Source organism: Lepidothrix coronata, unplaced genomic scaffold (assembly GCF_001604755.1).
Source record: "Lepidothrix coronata isolate B3197 unplaced genomic scaffold, Lepidothrix_coronata-1.0 Scaffold87, whole genome shotgun sequence".
Lineage (NCBI taxonomy): Eukaryota > Metazoa > Chordata > Aves > Passeriformes > Pipridae > Lepidothrix > Lepidothrix coronata.
This window is the reverse complement of record NW_016690267.1, coordinates 435,598-450,973: the sequence shown is the minus strand read 5'-3', so window position 1 is coordinate 450,973 and position 15,376 is coordinate 435,598. Positions and strand designations below refer to the sequence as shown.

General features: G+C 42.5%; 1 long non-coding RNA gene across 2 annotated transcripts; it reads left to right on the top strand.

Annotated features, from left to right (window-relative positions):
- The first annotated feature begins 11,461 nt into the window (after window positions 1-11,461).
- On the top strand, window positions 11,462-13,906 carry LOC108500239. 2 transcript variants are annotated; one of them, XR_001875793.1, is made up of 3 exons: window positions 11,462-11,578; window positions 12,917-13,004; window positions 13,697-13,906. It is a non-coding gene; the product is annotated as an uncharacterized LOC108500239 (long non-coding RNA). The 2 variants fall into 2 exon arrangements; XR_001875792.1 differs by having other exon boundaries at window positions 13,554-13,906.
- The last annotated feature ends 1,470 nt before the right edge of the window (window positions 13,907-15,376 follow it).

Genomic DNA, 15,376 nt, shown 5'->3' with positions numbered 1-15,376 from the left:
CAGGAACATCTGTTCCTTTTTTTCTGTGGAGTTCTTGTCATCTCTTTCCCTTTCTTTTATTTCTTGAAGACTAAAACATTAACATTTCAAAGGAGGAATACAGGCACATCATCAAGCAAAGTCTTTGAAGGTGTCAGAGAATGTAGATAACAAGAAAAAATGTTAGTTAATACTCTGGAAGGATAGTTTGAGAAATTGCTGTAAAAAAAGTTCCCTGTCCAGGCCAAAAATTAAAAAAGCATCCCAGCAAGAAAGGTATTGGTGTGGCTGTTTTCTGCTTGAAGAAACTGGGCTACAAACTGGAAATGCTGTGGGGGAAAAGGGTGGGGTTTTCCCCCACATTTTGGGCTCTGAAGTTCACGTTCCTGCAGTGGAGGAGGCAGAGGAGGATGACGTAGCCTTCATCGCCCTCCTTTTGTCCTCTTTCCTTGTTTCTTTTGGTACCAGTGGATGGAGAATTAGAGCACCCCTGAGTTCAGTTTGGAAAAGTTCAAGCAGGGTACAGAAAATGATTAATAAAGTTTGGAGCTGGCAGGTTTATTTGCCAGGTGATGAACTACTGGGTCGGTATTTCAGCTCAGAGGACTGAAAAAATGGACTGTCGGGGGTTTTCTCCCTGGATTTCAAATTACTTTATAGAGAGCTTGTGTCCAGGACACATGGAATAACTTATTTAATTTAAAATAAATCTACCAAGCCCCACGCTTTGACCATATGAAGTGGTCCTTCTCTTGTGGCTCCTTTCTCAGTGGAAAAATCCATCTCGGGAAGTGCTTCTGCAGCCCGAAAGCATTAATTTGGAGCATAAAAAAAAGCAATAAATGGAGGTAAGTCCTGGCCAGAAGTGAAATGTAGCATGTGATCTGCTCTCATCCAGCATGAAGGGAGGCAGCTGGAGCCTCCTTGGGATGAGCTGCTTTCCAGCACGTCTGGGAGGAACTGAACACCTGTAATTCCTGCTGCTGTCAATGGGCCAGCGCCTGACACGGCAAAATCCCTGCACGTCCCACTGGAGCTCCCATGCATGTGGAATTTCAAGATTCAGGCCCTTGGAAAGAGGTCATTTAAAGGCTGTCAGCCCCAACTAAGCATTTCCCATCAATCTGCCCTTGGCTACTGATGTCTAGAACGGTAAATATTTTACTACGCTTATTTATTCTCCTTCCTTTCTGCAATTTTTCATGTGTTCATAGTATAGATATAAAGGCCATTTTCAGTGACATTATATTTCACTGGCAGAAAGAAAGGAAAGAAAAAAGTCTTTTTTCTACTGGATTTATGTTTGTAGCTTTACAGTTGGTGAGGCAAAGTGTAGCCCAGGGAGCTCTGTAATTTATCAAAAAAATGCACTATATGGCCAAATTATCTCTACAAAGGAACTAATTATTTCAAAAGTAGACTTTTCCCTCCATAAGAACGTGCTCAGCAGTCAAATAACTCAAAGACATTCCAGACAAAGTGACTGATAACCAAGCACTCCCTTCTCCCATTTACTGGAACCCTGACTCCCTCATGCTCACTCTTGTTTACCATAAAAAGTCACATTTCCATCCAAAATTACTCTTCCCTAAACTGTGGCTTTTTTATTGTTACTCTCCTAACAGATTCCAGGCTCAGGTGTCTGAAGCAGGGTCTCCAGAGGGACACCCTTTGGTGCTTTCTGGGTCCCCCTCTTTCGAGGTACTTTCCTTTCCCTGTTAAAGCTCTAATTAGTTACAGCATCGATTTTAGCTTTTATTCTGCATAAAAAAATCTTTAATAAAACCACGGTGCAAGTGAAGTTCATTCTAATCTGGCCATAAAATTTTACGAGGGGTGTAAATCAAGGGGAGGAGTGGCAGCTAATGCTGTGGAACAGTTGGGCCCTGCTCAAGCTTTCTCAGTGGAGTTAAACCCCTCCAGGAGCGATTAGCCCAACAAGCTCTTTGGTCCACTTATAAATAACGTCACTGATGGAGACATCTGGAGGTGTCTGCTCCGTGCACAAGAGACTTTCCAAGTATGCTGAATGGTCAATGACCCGGTTTTTTCTTAATCCCCAGCATGGGGGTGGAGATGCAGATCTGACATGTCTCAGCAGCTTTGCTCATGTATTTATCATGTTTTCCAGGAAGGATGGAGAGGGGAAAGTAGGAGTGCCATGATCAACTGGAGTGTCCTCTTACAGTTATTGGTTAGCTTAAGTGCTGATCCCCAATGCTTTGATCAAAGTAGCCTAGAAATGGCCCTGGGCTCAATAAACCTGGGAATGGATCATGGTTGAGGTCTTTGTCTCTCTGGGCAGCTGAGACTGGTGAGGGACTTCTTGCTGCTGTAGGTGTTAGAAATGGATTTGCAGAAGGAGATCCATCAGATGATGGATCACAATCTTTTCTTTCTGAAAAGTGACCCCAATTATGCACACTTGCTACCTTTTGAGTAACCTTTAACCTTTAAACCTCCCTTTTGGATGAAGCACAGGAAATTCCACTGTTTGTTGCTTTTGCTGTCAGCCCTAAATGTCCTTCGAGTAAGGGCTGGATAATTGGTTGATAAAGAATGAAAAAAAAATTAATTACAAAGTTTAGGAATATTTAATAGTGTTTTGAACAGATGAGGAGTGGGAAAAGCTCCGAGGTTACACAATGTGCTGGGCTGCTGGGTGTCTTTACTAAAGCATCCAGATCTCAGTGTTTCCTTTCCTAGTCTTGTTTCTGCTGTTATTCTAAGGCCTGTAGGCTTCTATCACATGTTTATAAGCTGATAAAACCATAATGCCAGGAATGTTTTCCTTCCTCTATTAGATTAACAAAATAAGTGACTTTTCAGATATAGCTTTATTTACCATACTCTCCACACCAAAACAATAGTTGTGAATAAATGTCATAATTTATGGAGAGGTGAGAAAATAAGAGTCTCTTGGCCTAACTGCTGATGTATCTGTGCATCTCTGTGTGATGAGAAATGTTCTGCTCTCCTGACACACTGTCCTTGTGGGAGCCCTGGTATCACACCACTGCTTTGCTGGGCTGGCAAACCTCAGCAGCGACAGGAGGGGTGACATCATGTTCAGCCCAGATATCTAAGAATAAATCCCATCAGACATTACTGAGCCCTCTGTTGAGCAATTCATAATTGTACATGTCAGGCAGCTTTCTGATGACATGAGGTTTGACTCCTGGTAAGGCAGAGCAGCCACACAAAATGCTTTCCATGATGGAGAGGGAGGATTTTAACTGATCTCTACTGAGATTTTCCCAAAGCCATAAATATGCTCCTCCTGATCTGTCGTGCACTCGGAGGAGCCGTGTGCTGTGTGGGGCTTTCAGAACAAACACCGACAGGGGGAAGTTTTGGGGATGAGGAAGAGCCTTGAGCCATCAGAGCCAATTACACTAAACTCCCAAAATACATAAAGCATTTCATCAAGGGAGATCAAAGTGCCTTTCATGGGAAGGAAGAGCTATGGTCTGTCTTTTACCCACGGGAAAACTCTGGGGAAGAAATTGTCTGGCCGATTCTATAGCAGCATTCTTTGAATGTTAACCCCAGAGTTTATGTTCATCACAGCCTCCTGTGAGCTCTGCCCAGACCTACAGCAGCCTTTATGCTTTTCAGGGTGGAGCATTGAGCAGGCAAGATGAAAAAGGGGGGAAAGTTGGCAAAAAAACCCCCAAAATATGGTCAAACCTGTAAATGAAGCCTGTAGATACCTGGTGGGTGATGCATCATGTAAATGCTGTGCAATTGCCCCCAGTAAAATAGTTTAAATGGTGACTGCAAAGAATGATGAAATGTTTTTCGAGGAAATTGTTTTGCATGTTGGAAATCATTGTGTTGGACTATGAAGAATCCTCAGTTTTAATACACATTATGAATGTGCCATAATACAAGGGGGTTTCCTTCCTTTCACTGCTAGACTTTGGGTTTTCTGGTGAGGACTGTTCAGCTCAAGCAGCACAGTTGGCATTGTCTGGATGTTTAGTGCTGGAGCATCTTGTTCCTGGATAATTTGGTATTCTGGAAATGATGGAAAAGAACTGAAATGAGTGATGATTAGCTCAGTTATCCCTCACCTTAATGAACTGCGGATGAATTGTTCCTTAAACATTATTTCCATGTTTTTACATTTGCCTTGGAGAGAAAGGAATGTAGTGGCAAAGCATGGGAAAGAATCCCAGAATCCTGGAATGGTTTGGGTTGGAAGGGACCTTTAAGATCATCTTGTTCCAATCCCCTGCCATGGGCAGGGGCACCTTCCACTAGAAATCCAGCTCTACACACAAGCAGGAATGGAGTCATGCTCACAAAAAGACTCAGGATCTGCACTCTCACATGATTTCCAAAACATGATGGTTTCCCACAGACAAGCCAGTCCTAATATAACCAGAATACGAAATGTTTCTGCTGTGGGAAGGGATTGTGGAGTTTGGTTTCAGCTGGATTGTGACTTCAGTCAACACCAAGCCCTTCAAAGGCTCATGTAACATTTGGGACATACTGGAGCACAGAGAAGCTCTGCTGATGCTCGAGGCTCTTCTGCAACTGGTACAAACTGGATAATGAAGACCCATTTCTGACCATCTCTTTCTCCCTCAGGCTTCCTCAGGTTTATTGGTGAGCTGTGATTCTGCATCCTGTTTTACATGACTTCACCTCCTCTGTCTCAAGAAGCAAATATCAAATCATTAGATGGAGATATTTTTCTGCATTTATTTTATATAAATGCTTCCTCACTCACACCACGCATCTGATTTAAATGCTGTGTGTTAGTGTTATTTACAATATTCCATAGAAAAGATATGATTGATGGCACTTTATTAGCTCACACTGGCTGAGGAGTGAGGACCCTGGGTGATTTTGTGCAGGTCCCAGGAGCAGGAAAGCACCTGGATGGGTTTTGTCCCTTCCACGTTAGCGGGGCTGTGCTGACACATCACAGCCAGTCCCGGTGGAAAGCTCCTCTGCATCTATAAATGGATGCAATCCCAGAGGGAAGCATCTCCCTGTCCATCTCTTTGCTGCCTCCAGGATGCTGCTTTTCCTTTCATGAGTTCAGGATGGTTTTGCTGTCTCTCCCCTTTCAGTCTGCTGGGACTTGCACTTCCAATTTGTCTTCTCGAATGACTCCAGAGGGTGTTTCCGGGAGGGCCTTGTCTCTTGAATTTGTTTCCCCTGTCTGATTCACAGCCCCCGAGTTTGTTTGATCTCCCAGGGCCGGCATTTCCAGCAGCTCCCTGGGGCTCCATGAAAGGGGAGTAAGGAAGAAGAGTTCACATGTGCTACACAGAAATCTCCATATTTTAAAGGGTATCCTGTATCCCCGCTGGAACATTTTTAATGGTCCACAAATCAGAAGGAAAAAAAAAAAAGTTGAAAACCACATTTAAGGCATTCATTGTTCAAAGCCCAGATCCCTGGGAGTGCCAGATTCAGGGAGGCTCCACAGGGCCATGATCTGAGGAAGTCTGTCCTGAGATCCCACTCTGGGACCCCACTCACCCAGGGCTGGGTGGGGGTCCTGCTCTCAGCACACACTGTTTATCTTTCAGGGATATGTTCCCATTTTTGGTAAGGGGAGCAAGCAGAAAGATTCCCAAGGATGACTATACCAAGGTATTAGCTATGGAGATTTATTCCCTGCCAGTGGGGATTGATGAAATGTGTGTTAAAAGAGGTAAAGACTTACTTTATTTCTCTTTAAAAAACTCCTAGAGCAGAATTCTGCTCTCCTCTCCTCTCATCCTTCGGTGAGACTTAACAGCCACCAGGGCTGACCAAGCCAAAAGTGATTGCTGGGATTTTCAAAAGTGGTAAAACCAGCATTAATCCAGTATGTTCCAGCTTCTGCCTTCCCTTCAGGTTCTCCACTCGTACCCTCTGTGATTCCCAGTCACCGTGACTATCACAGGGAAATAAAGAGTGCCAAAAATAAAGTCTGCTGTCTTTAAGTGAGCTCTTTAATGTGTCTTCTGCTTCAATCTTTGGTCAAAAGGTGGTAAGAGAAGTCCCCAGGTGCTGAGAATGCTCCAGCTCATCAGCAAGGAGATATATTTTGTGGGAATGATACATGGAGTCTGGATTTAATCTTACCTGGACTCAGAAGAGCAGTAACTGAGACTGAAGAAACAATATTCCACAAGAAGTAAACGATGGGACTGGCCAATGATTTGCAACTTATTGTTTGGACAAACAAAAAGAAACATAATCAGGTGAAACTGTGAGAACAGATTCTCCAAATCTTTCTCCAAATATGTCCATTATCACCTGTAAATACTTTCAGACAACCTTTGTTGGGACAACCTTGGAATGGGATTTACATGGAAGTAAATATTTGGCACTTCTTCCTGGTCAGTAACTGACTAAAGCAGAAATAGTTGTTAATTATACCACGAAAATGTCATTTTGTTTGATTTCTGAATAAATATATACTTTCTGTAACTATTCTGCAGTAGTTTATCACTCTCTGCAACTCCCAGACAGGAGGGTGGAGCCAGGTGGGGGTTGGTCTCTTCTCCCAGGTAACAAGTGATGGGACAAGATGAAATAGCCTCCAGTTGCACCAGGGGAAGTTTAGGTTGGATACTGGGAAAATTTCTTCAGGAAAAGGATTGCCAAGCACTGGCACAGCTGCCCAGGGTGGAGTCACCATCCCTGGAGGGGTTTAAAAGCCATGTGGATGTGGCACATGGGGACATGGTCAGTGGTGGCCTTGGCAGTGCTGGAGAACAGTTGGACTCGATGGTCTTAGAGGGATTTTCCAACATAACAAACCATGTGTTTCATAAGGAGGTAAAAAAAATCAACATTAATGTTTCAACAGTAAAGCTGTGCAGACCCTTAAAATGTTGACAATCTAGAAAGGTTAACAATAGGGAATTCACACTGTTTCAACAGAGAAATTGCTAAAGTAACCTCTCATTTCTGGGAGAGCAGCTTTTGCAAATATCCAACACAGAGTAGAGTTAATACTATGAAAGAAAGACTTGACACTTCTCCATCCTCCCCCCAACCTGCAGTGCCAGCATTGACTGACTGTTTGGTGCTGGATAAGATGTTTTCACAAGGCAGAATTTCTTTTCCCTGTGGGATAAGCAAGCAATAGAATCACAGAATCACAGAATCCTTAAGGTTGCTCTTTGCCATGGGCTAATGTGTATTTTTTCTGCTCAGGGAGCGCACGGATTCAATCCCTTCCTGTCACAAATCAATTCTTTCTCCCCTTTGGAGACATTTTCCCACCCCTCCCGCAGAAGCTCCATCCATCCTCTTCCTAGGCCAAAATCTGCTGGATCCAGAGGGGGCACACATGGAGATTCCTGTGAGCTGCTGAAGGGACATGAACATCCAAACATCTGTCTCATGTCAAAGCAGAACAGGAATACATGGAAATATCCTGTGATTATCAGGACTCTAGAGACCTCTCGTGGACAAACACATTTGTTTCCTTCATGCTACATATTTGTTTTAGAGATAGGTTTTGTTTATTTACAATTATTACTATTATCAATAATTACCATATATTATATTATTGTTATACATTCTGTAGTGAAGCAAACGTGGATTCTGGTCCTATGGTGATGATCAAGCAATTAACACCTTGAATATTATTCATCCACTTTGTCTTGTTCTTCAATTCATTTTTATTTTGGGATCTTTGCATTCTGAAGTGGTGAATGGCAGTGAAAATAACTCCAATTCACATAATTGCCATATTGCTCTTAACCAAAATGGAGTTGTTTTTTCTTAGCATTTTAACTTGTCAGACAATACAGATGCTACAGAAGGAAGAATTAAAACAGCAACACTAAATTTCATTCCTTTGTACTTATTGTTGACCATTATTATTTGGAATGTAGCATTTTTTTCTCACCTGAAAAACATTTCAAGATTCACCAATTTTATGGACTCTTTTCCCCCTCATTTTTTATTGACCATATTTTGTCCCAAAGCAGAACATTTCCATCAACCAGACAGAAATCTGGGGTTTCCTGAGCATTTCTCAGGCCAGCAGGGGATATTCAGTGGTTGAAAACCATCTTTCTTAAACGAGCAAGAAATCAGCCATTGGATTTTTATTTACTGATGGAAAAACTTCAGTTTTTCTTTTCCCCCTGAGAAATGTGTTAACCTCGTTGGGCCCAAGGAGGTGAGTCCTATGAGCTGAGTGTTATCCCACAATCCCTGTGTTTGCAGCCATCTGCCAGTGCAGGGATAAATTGCTTTTTCTACAGAGATTATTCGATTTTTTCCACGATCCGCCTCATTTTCCAATTCCATCCTTTCCTCACTTGGGTGAATTATTGGTGACCCTTGATGTTTTCACTTAACAAAAAGCACAAGGAGAAATGGCTGTTTTCTTCACCACCCTGGCTTTGCATGAAAGCACCGTAAAATTAAAGGCAGACAAAGAAATTTATATTAAGGAGATATAATTAAAGAGTCCTCAGTGCTTATCTCCAACCCCCTGAGCAGCCCACTGGGTACAAGGCAGAGGCAAGGTAATTCTTCTTTTTAATATTGCAATAACTCTGAGCTATTTTAAGAGAAAACCCACTGACAATTTTGGACGGAAAGCTACATTTCAAAAATAAATTAAAATCTTGGCAAGAAGCTCCTGATTTCACAGGAAAATTTCAATGTGCTGGAGTGCTGAAAACTAAAGAATATCTCAGCTGAATACACTTTGGTTTTTGCAGGGGAAAAAATTGCTTTTTAATTCTTTTCTGCCCTTTTTCTGCAGGGGAAAGGACCAGCAGTATTTTTTTAATCATCCTTCGTGGCTTTGGTTGTAGGTGCAAACACGTAATGGGGGAATTGGAAAGAGGCAGATAAAGCTGTTGGGGTTCAGAGTGAGCTCTCCTTTTCCCAAACTGTGCTAGGAACATTTTTTATACCGTGCTCTAAGCAGATTTTAAGTGGATTTTTAAGTAGATTTTAGAGGAAAATTCAGCTCTACTCAGCTCCTGTACCTGCCTAATTTTGACACCACTTCTTAATTGACTTTTATCCTTTTTGTCTCTGTAAATCATCATATTGCCACAAAAAAAGGCCTTTTCCAGACATCAGGGAAAGCCTGGAGCAGTGTGGTAGCAGTTTTTTTTTTTAATTCTTTTTTTCCCCCCATTTCTTCTCTCTTTTGTTGAAATCCTGGATATCAGGATCTGGAACTGGAAAATGAGGCTGTATCCATGTCAAATGTGGATCTGGATTCCCAAACTCTTGCCCCATTTTGCTCTCTATCATTACCTAAAGCTTTCTCATTTCAGTTTGACAAACCACCAACAAGTTTGAGTCTGGATATTTATTTTTGGTGGTACATCTTATCACCCAATTAGTGTTTTAATTTAAATGTACAAGTGCCTATCTCTCAGTTCACAGCTATTCTGCCCGATATAAAACAATTGCTTGGTCACAGACTTCATGAATCAATGTTATCACGACTCATGAAGTATCTTATTTGCTTTGTGATAGGAATGTTGAGCATATTTTTAAATCCTATTTTCTTGGTTTCCACTTCTATGTGCCATGCAAACCAGAGTGATCTCAGCAGGCTATTTTCCTGTTGTTAAGCCCTGAACCCTAATCTGAAGGAAACAAACCCAGCTCCTCTTATTTTCAAACAGATAAGATTTGCGAGGTTATTAATCACAGGTTCAAATGGCTGCACTGGGAATTGGAAATGATCTCCAGTTTTATATAAAACTTGTCAACATTTATTACAGAGACGGACCATCCGTCCAGTGGGAGCCTTAGAAAGCCATTATGTGTCTGGTGGATGATAAAGGGAGATTTAACTGCACAAACAGCCATGACATCATGCTGAACTTACATGTTCTTTCATCTGCCCCTAAATGATACCGTTTCTTTTTGGCCATTGCCCTGAGCTTTGATTTTGGATGGGGGAGCTCTTTCTCCTCCCATGTGTCACTTCATCTATTTTACCTTCTTCTTTTATTTTATTTTTTTTTTTTAGTAGAACAAATCACTGTTGTTGGTTTTATTTTTCTCTTAAAGAGCTTTAAGGCTGGATTCAGAGGATTAGCTCCCGGGCAGGTGTAAATCAACAGCAAGTTGGCTTCCTCCAGGCAAGGTTTAATCTTGGTGAATTTGTACACTGGAAAACATGAAATTATGTCCTCTTTCATTTAAACAAATCCTGGTAGGGCTGAATACATTGAAAGAAGATAATTTTCATATGACTTTATTTCCTTTCTCAGCATTGCTCCTCAGACATTAAACCTATTTCATGTGTGACTGATACATAGGGCTACACAACCCACTGATAATTAATGATATAGATAACTAAAAAAGGAGATTAATCTCTTTTTGCTGTAGCTGCCATGAGCACAACGAGTGCCCAACAGCCTTAAGCTGAAATGCTTTCAGTGTGTGGTGTAACATCACCCTCACTTTGACAAAATAGGTTCAAACCCTCATAAATATCCCATCAAAATCTTCCAGTGACAATTTGGTGATGAAATAAACTGCCAACATTGCTCGAAAATAACAAGATAAATATAAATATAAAAATATATATAATATGGATATAAATTCAGTTGTACTTTGCAGAAAATCCTGATGGGAAAGGACCCTTTGCATGGTGCAATCCCAGCCACCATGGGACACCCCAGTTACTGCCAAGGACTGTGCTGGAGTAGCTGGTGATAAGATCACAGTGTGTAATAAACCTCTCAAGTCCCTTCCAAGGGATAAAAGATGGGAAGCAGAGTGTTTTAAGTGCAGCCAGATTGCTGTCCTAGGCTGGGGAGAAGAAAGAAAAAAGCAATGAGACTGGTATTTGGAGTAAGTGGTCTCTGAACTGTGCAGAATTGTGTTTGGCACTGAGAAATTAAGCTGTGTGGAGACTAATAAATATAGATTTTTGTGACTGGTGGTGCTGCAGCCTTGAACAGGCATCCCTGGGGCTGTGGATACTGTGAAGTGGAGAAACTGAGATAAGTCCTGCGGAATGACAAAAAATTCTCTTGTTCCTTCCTGTGATTCCTCACTCCAAGAGGAGAAAGTGCAGGAAGACTGCTGGAGAACTGATGGATTTTCCCTCGTGTGCACAGAGAGGTTGTCAGAGCAGAGAGAGGAGCAGTGGGTCTGACAGCAAAGGTGTCAGGGTGGGGGTTTTTTGCAAATCACAAAGAAAAAGTACAAATAGATTTTTTTTTTCTATCTTCTATCTAAAAAAATAGTCTCTGAGCACCATTTTCCAATTTTTTCTGGATAAAACAAGTTGTTTTCCACTGCTCTCTGAACCTGATGAGCACCTAGTCCCTCTTCCCTGCAGTGGCAGAACGCTCTCATAAGGTTCACTATAATCTGGCAGAAAATATCCCCAGTCTTTAAAAATCTTAAATATCAGTAAAACCAATATAAGGAGAAGGGAGAAGATGTTACTGGGATCTCCCCAGGGCATTTCTCTCTTTTCTGTGACATCAAATCCTCCAGGATCACAGTCACAGAAGTCCTTGGTGTGTGAGCATGGTGTAGTTTGCTGGAACTGTGTCAGCTTTGAGTGGTCATCAGCTAAACTCCAAAATACCTCAGAGGGGTTTTAAAGCCTGCCCTGGGCTTTGCACTGGGATAGGTAAGTGCAGGTGATCTCCAGGTGTAAAACACTTGTGCAAAGCCCTGCCAGCAGCGTGGGTATCCAGTGCAGATCATCCTCCCCGCAGCCATCAGCTGAGTTTTTCCTGTTGTTAAATTATTTTCCTTGCTGCTGTTTGGGCTTTTTGATGAGCTGCCTGCTCATGAAGTCCCTGGTGGTCATGAGTAGCTCAGATGGCTGCACGTGTGGATAACATTTCCCTCGGGAATAGGAGTGATTTGCATGAAAAAAGCATCTACAAATGGGTTTTATCAAAATCCACACACTGTGTGTCAAGGGAAAAGCATCTATGTGGGAAGAGAAGCTTTGTCGAGACTTCCTCTGTTGGTATTTTAGTCTCACTGTGGGTATTTTATCCTGAAATGTGCATATAATTTTGACTTGCACAATTATTTTAACACAACAGGCGATTTGATGACTGGCTAAAGCTGATGCTGTAAAACACTCCACTCTTTGTGAGGAAAAGCTTCACTGTTTATGCAATTCTAAATTCTTCCTTTTAAAATAAAATTTACAGCCTCCTGGAATGGCTCACACAGACCTCCCAGGCTTTGATTTCTCAAGGAGTTTTTGAAATGTGTATCGACCCCAAGACTGGAGACACACTGAAACAATTCCACCTGAGGGGAGGTGTTAATGCCTCTGACATTGCTGCCACTTGTCTTCATGCCTGGGAGAAATTTATGTACCCACTGCCCAGTTTTACTGCCAAGCTGTATCCTCTCCACTCCTCTCAGGGATTACCCTCGGTGCCATGAATCTACTTGTTCGTTTATCACAGCAATTCTTCAAGTCAGAGTTATCTCAAAGGAAAAAACAAGGAGTGGGCTACAAATTGCTCAGATTGTGGTGAGGTTTTCAGAGGTTAATGCACAGCACTGGGCACCCTGTGTGGGCACAGCATTTGCTGTGCATGGATTGCAGGACTGAGGAAAAGCTGGTGAAGGGAGCTGAGGTGCCCTGGAAATGTGTGGGAAAAGCAGCCCCCAGATCTGCTGAGACATGGATTTGGGAGGACATCTAACAACAACAGCTTGGTAAAACTCCACCTCTCAGTCTTCATCTTGGCTAGGGAAGATGCCATTGTTGGTTTTACAACCCCCTGGGTTAAACATTATCTGTCCCACTGCAAAACCATAGTGGATATGGGAAAACTCAGTGTTTCTGGGGAGCAAATTCAGCTATAGTGGAACTTGGTCCATCTCCCAGGTGGAGCTCACAGTCAGCACACCTGGAGCCTCATCTCTCCTCATTTGGTCTTGTGAAATCCATTTCTGCTCCCCACAAAACCTGCCCCCTCCTCCACCTCCTTTTCAGACAAGAAGAGACTCGAGTCCCTGTGCCAGCACATGAGGGTCTAGATCTGTCCCTCCCTCGTGGGATCCTCTGCATCCAGACCCTCCTGGTGAGAACTGGGGAATGTGCTGCTGAAGACAACTCAGAAATTGGATTTTCACCACTTTTCATGGGTGTGTGCACCATGGTGCAGGAGCGTGTTTAACCTGCACACATCATGTGATTTGGTTTTCTTCTCGGTGCTCTCACACTGGCTTTGCTTTCAGAAGGCAAATATTCAAGTGCACTGGAGTAATTTCAGTTGGGCCATCTAAATGGGGGCAGAGAAGTGACGTGTTCACTTCCAGTGAATGACTTGTAATGACCTCACTCCTAAAAAATGAAATTAAATGGAGAGTTGTTCACGTAGGTAAATGTTCTTCAGCATAGACAAGTCACCTCACTTGGAGAAATCAGAGCTTGATGAGCTTCTGAATTGCATCCTGATTCCAGAAGGGTTGGAAAAGCTGCTTTTTAGACCATGACAACCAGCACTGAGGTGTGGAAGCATCTGCCATCCTGTGTGCCAGAGCTGCAAAGTGCAGCACAGGGCACTAATATCTCCTCAGGAAAGGCTGGTTTTTATTGGGTGGATTGGATCTGGGCTTTATTTTTCCAGGTGGCTGTGGAAGAGGCTGGTTCTGCACACTGTGATGGATGCAGCAATTTTGCCATCGGGTTCTGACAGGTTAAACTCCTCTGGGTGCTGCTGAGGAGTCTATGAGAGGATTTAAACACCTAAACACTTCTAATTATCTGCAGCCAACACACTGATCTGCCAAGACTGATGCTCAAAGTGAAGTGTTGAGTGAAAACTGAGTGACAAGCAGCCAGAAACAGAGGCATGGAATAGGAGGAGCAACACCCCACACATTCTGTGCTTATCATAAGGGATTTGCTGGGCATGTGACCCATAAAGCAGCACCTGCAGCCCATGTTTAGTGCTCTGGTGTGTTTGAAAAGATCTGTCCAGGAGCCTCGGGCCAGCTGTGTGTGGCACCCACAAATAAATAAATAAATAAATAAATACAAAATAATAAATATAAAATACAAAATAAAAAAATACCTAAAAAATACAAAAGGAAACACAAAACAAAAACAATACACACACAAAATAAAGATAAATAAATAAATAAATGATGGAGCATTTCTCACCTTCCACAAGAGTTTCACCAACTGCCTTACTCCTTGGTGAAATCATGTTTTAACCATGAGCTTAAAGAAACCTGATGGGTTTTTTTATGCTCAAAGGGCATATGCTGCTCTCCAGGGTTACATTGGCTCTTTTTCTCTTTTTTTTTCCTGTATAGAGAATTTTCCTCTCTCCCTGGGATTTAATTATTTCAGTGTCTACTGCTCATGTACCATAGGTAACCCAAACAACATTTTTTTGTAATCTGTTTCCAAACTTTAGACTAAATTTGAAGTCCAAAAAAAAAAATTATAACCAGCATTTATAACCACTCTTGCTTTTAAATTGATCAGAAGTGAGGAAAGGGAAGATCAGTGGAAAGCTATTTTCCTTTGGTTTAGGGAACTTTGAAGAGTTCTGCTAAAAGTCGAGTTCTGCTAAAAGTCGAGTTCTTAAATAATGTTTTCAGCTACACTCCATCAAATATCATGGTTAAGTAGGGAAATGGCCAGACCTTTGAACTATTTTTGTGGCTCCTCATCACTCACTTCTGCACAGGATCTCTCATAACAATGATCCTGAAGAGAAAGGCAGGAGACTTCACACGTGAGCAGAGCTTCCTGCCAGACCTCAGCTGATCCCAAAAAACCTGGAAATGATCCTACATCTAGGCAGAACCACGGGTTTTATTTTCATTGCTGCCTTAGCTGGGTGTAAACCCTGAGGAGGTCCTTTGGCTCAGACCTCTGCGAAGGATGTGATACAGATGAAACCTCCCTACGTGTTGAAAGAGACCCTGTGAACCAAAAACTGCAGGGTTTATGTGAAAAAATGAGAAGTATCCTCACAGCAATTTATCTCTCCCTGCAGTGAAAGTGCTGCTGAGATTTGGTTACTTTGAAGTTTGAATTAAGAGACGAGTGGGAGGTCGATATCTGGGGGAAGACACTGATCCAAAGAGTCTCTCCTGGGCTGAGAATAAAAAAGCAAAGAGTGAGCTAGTAAGAAGCAGCTCTTTTTGGACATGGGACACACAGGGTGGTCACCAGACCTCCCATCTCTGTGCAGGAAGGTTGGGTAGAAACCCACAACATCCCAGCATCCACCTTCCACCTGCTCTGCCAACTCAGCACCCATCTGGGAGCCTTCCTGAGTGAAGGAAACCCAGAATATTACAAAATTAGGGAGCCTTTAGTGGAGTTTACAATCCTCAGGCTGAGTCCTGGAGATGTGAGGTCCCTTTGGGCACGTGGGAGCCGAAGGGTGGGCACAGGCACGGCGAGGGAGGAGCGGGTGATGGCTGAGTGTTC